This window comes from Monopterus albus, unplaced genomic scaffold (genome assembly GCF_001952655.1).
Source record: "Monopterus albus unplaced genomic scaffold, M_albus_1.0 scaffold65.1, whole genome shotgun sequence".
In the NCBI taxonomy this organism is placed as follows: domain Eukaryota; kingdom Metazoa; phylum Chordata; class Actinopteri; order Synbranchiformes; family Synbranchidae; genus Monopterus; species Monopterus albus.
The window spans coordinates 414,966-419,005 of NW_018127945.1; the positions used below are offsets into that span (position 1 = coordinate 414,966).

Below are 4,040 nucleotides of genomic sequence, written 5' to 3' on the forward strand. Positions count from 1 at the left end.
TTTGCCATAAATGCCCCATGTATCAAATGTGATACAAAAGAAATAGAAATAATCTAAATAATATGGCACCTCTATTCCTATATGCCTGGACTGTCTGTCTATGCATATATGGCAAATAAAAATCGTGAATCTTGAATTTCGAATCATTATATTTTGGGTTTTGTTAAAAGGTTTAATAAACATCTCAGTTCCAAAAAAATAGAATGTTCTGGCTATTTTTTGATATGTTGGGCTTTACATTAAAACATATTGGTTTGTCTTGGCTTTTAATGCACAGTAGGGCCTGATGCATTCCTTTTAATTTTAAGTTATTGAATGTATGTCATCTGTGTGTCTGTGTTATTGTGCTGTTTTACTTTTTGCACTGATCTCATTTATTCTATTTTAGTTATTTATTGTGATTTTATTCTGTCTATGTAAAGTATTTTGGTCAACTAGATGTTGTTTCTAAAGTGCTATATAAATTATTTTGATTTGATTTGATGAACTCTAACTTACACAATTAGGTTATAAGTAAATATTAATAATTTAATATTTAAACAAAACAAGCAAACACAAAAAACTTCATGGACAGTAATACACAAAAAATAAGTTTTTAGATGTTGACACAAATTATAGGCCTATACTAATGTTTTTGATGATCTCTCTCAGAATCTGGCTTATATTACTGCACTGATAATTAAACCACAATCCATTAGAGACCTTTGTTCAGCCATTGTTTAACAACAGAAACAACAAAGTCAAATATAGTCAAATATTATAGCTCTGTTGTAGGCCTATGTATGGAGGAGAGAAAGCTAAATAGCTTAGGCTGTTCAGTGTCTACATGTATTGTTTTAACCAACCAAAACCCTCCAGTATATGCAACTAGTATGAAGCACCTATTTATAGGCTAGACCTCTGTCCGTGCTCTGTCTGAGAAGATAAAACTTTTTGTTAGAATTGAGAAAGTAACATTTGTGTAGCCTAATACTCTCCTTTAATGAGAAGAAACAGCATGTATCACACCAACCAGCCGCTAAAATGATGAGCCAATTCTTGTCAGACACTGTAAGAAGGGCACAGACAAGTAGAATCAAAACCATCAGGTATTTCTTCTGCTTAGTCGTTAATGAGAGTTTTATTGTGAAAATATTAACCGGAAGCTGACACATGGGCCTGCAGTTAGACTTGACGCCAGTCTACAACTGGGGGTCGGCAGAGACACTGTGGCTTTTACGTGAGGACCAGGTCGCCGAAAGAGACCGGCGGCGCTGACGTTAACGGGTTAAGCGACTCGTGGGGATAGTTTGTGACTTCCATTGGCGAGGAATCGCGGATAAACCTCGGTGGATTCCAGCGGGACTGCTGTTATTTCATCGGCTATTTATTGGCATGGATTGTCCGGTGTAAGTAGCTGACAGCCGCACTTTCTTCTCCGAGCGTGAGTGCGCGACTGAGCGCGTATCAGGAATGTTCTTTTGAAATGGTTCATATCTGACATTAGCTCACACTGCCAAGGAAACGACTTTCTTCCCTTTTGTCTCTGTGTAATGCTTGTTTGGGCCTTGATGGCCCGTTGCTGCTGCTGAATTCGGCGGTAACTGGTACTAGAGGTGCAACAGGTGACTGCGTCAGGCCCTAAACAGGTTTACTGGTGACTTGGTTTACAGGGTTAATGTCACTTCAGACGATGAGGACAATGAAGCAAACAACGCATTACACTCCTACCGTCAACTTAGTGAATAGTTCCTGTAGTTATAAAGAGCAACTTAACTAATATTCCTGCTCTAATCCGAAGATACAAGACATTAATTAGGGCTAAATTGGATTTGACTCCCAGTGTGTATAGCTGGTCGGAAAAGCAGAGGGACTGCTGATACTGTAGACAGTTGTGGCTTAAGTACACTAACCTCATAAAACAAGCTGCAGATGCACAAAGAAGGGCATCAAAGAGGAGATGAAGATGTAGAAAGCCTCGCAATTTAACAGAAGGCAGGGGAATTTACCAAAATGACCAGAAACAGATTTAATATGACTACAAAGAGAAGCAGTGAAACTAAGAAACAATGGGAAAATTCCAAAAAGCAACACAATTAACACAATTAGCTACAAAGAGTCTCTTTCAATTTGTGGGCATTGCTTTTGTGTAGAGCATGGATCAGGCTGCCGTCCAAGCCTGACCCAGACCTGACAAGCTTATAGTATATAATGTCTGAGCCCACCACCATTGAGTTTGTATGGTGTTTTCTCTTCTTATCATTAAAAGAAGCAAACATTTGAGTTCTCCAGCCATCTAGCCTAAAGTTTGACCTACAGTATGTGTCTGAACTCCTCCTGACCCAAGCATAATTTCTAAATTCTGTCTGAACTTGGCTTGAACCCTTGAGTATTGACGGGTCCTATCACGCTTGCATCAGGTATCTGCACTCGGCTCCTGTGTAAGAGCGTGGGGGCTAGGGGTGTGACGATATATGTAGCTCATGAGACAAGATGATTCAGGAGAACAAGACCACATTTTAACACTGTTTTTAAGAAATCGTCAATAATGAAATATACGAGTGGAAAAATAGTCTTTATTTGATTGAAAGTCACAAAAGTGCACAACAGTCCAGGTGCACTTTGAAATGTCTTGACTAATCATCTTGTAATGAAGGTCACTTCAGTTCTACTTTCTGAGTATGAACTATCATCTGTAGTAAAAGACAGAACAATATACAAACACTGTAAAAGGTTCTGCCACAAACGCAGCTGACTGCTTCAGTGCATGATTTCACATGAGGCTCTTCAGACCTTTAACTGTGCATGAACTATGCATGAGCTTCTACGTTCTAAATGAAGCTGCAGTTTCCCACAGAATTGCCTTCTAATTGTGGTGGTAGTTCAAGGGGTCGGGGTGTTTTCATAATTCTTTTATTAAATTGAATATAATAATGCTATAGGGCTGTAGTGCTGTTCATCTGACCGCTCTCTTCTACACTAGCTCTCCCACAGCAGCACCATGTTGGCTGCTGCCCTCCACCTACATCTCTCTCTTCCTGACCCAGCAGCACTGGGTGAAACCAATCAATATTCAGAGCTACTTCTATGCTAATTTCACTCTCACACTTTGCCATGCCAGCTGCTGCTCTCCTGTTAAGTATAGACTTATCAAGACAGCTTTCACCTTGATGAGAAATATTGTCACCTTTTAATCTCATCACACCCCTATTGGGTACGTTTTGTGCCCAGGGGCCCAGTATCTCATTATCCATCCATGCCCCTCAGACATTTCACTGTGGTGCATCTGATCTTCTCGTTTTATATTGTGATCTATACTCAGTTGGCAGTTTGTACTAAGTCAGTCTAATACAACAGTGCTGCAGTAAATCTTCCTCCATAGGGGTGATAATATTCAGTTTGTGTTCACAGCTGTTTGTTATTCAGCCTAGTCTTTCTAATATAAATGGGGTGGACCAAACAATAGAAATTCATACAGTTGAATGTCTAAAACACTTTGAACATGAGCCAAACATTAAAACCTTTTCGTAGGAGGATTTATTGCAGGATTGATGTATTAGACTACATTAGTTTTAGTGAACCTGATAAACTGCCAGCTTAGTGTAAGTGTGTGCCCTCTCACATCTTCGGTTGATTGCTGTGTGTAGCAGGTGGCTTCGTGTCCTCTAAGGCTGAAATCCAGTCAGGCAAAGAAGGTTCGTCTCATCTTAGAACCTCCAGCTGCTATGGACTAGTATTTCATTAGTAGAAGAAATTTTCACTCAGTTTGCACTTGAGTAATATAATGGATTGGTTTTTATTAGAACTGAACTTGCATCTAAACTTGATGACCAGTTCCCCTTTGATCCACAACCCTGTCAGCTGTGCGGAGGCAGAATATCAGGCCGGTTTTACAAGTACTGGTTTCAGCAACAAAGAACTGTGAATCCACTGTTCATACACTTGCTGATTGTGATTTTATGCCTTTATTTATACACATGGATTATGAATTTTAGCAAAATAAGTATTCCATCTATCCATCCATCCATTTTCCTCCGCTTATCCGGGACCGGGTCACGGGG

General features: G+C 39.7%; 1 protein-coding gene across 1 annotated transcript in view; it reads left to right on the forward strand.

Moving 5' to 3' along the window:
• The first annotated feature begins 1,162 nt into the window (after positions 1 to 1,162).
• Positions 1,163 to 4,040, forward strand: part of mical2b (microtubule associated monooxygenase, calponin and LIM domain containing 2b) — a 64,842-nt gene continuing 61,964 nt past the window's right edge. The window contains exon 1 of the mRNA XM_020604277.1: positions 1,163 to 1,388. The gene's annotated coding sequence lies outside the window, so the exon portion shown is untranslated. The remainder of the gene's footprint in view (positions 1,389 to 4,040) is intronic.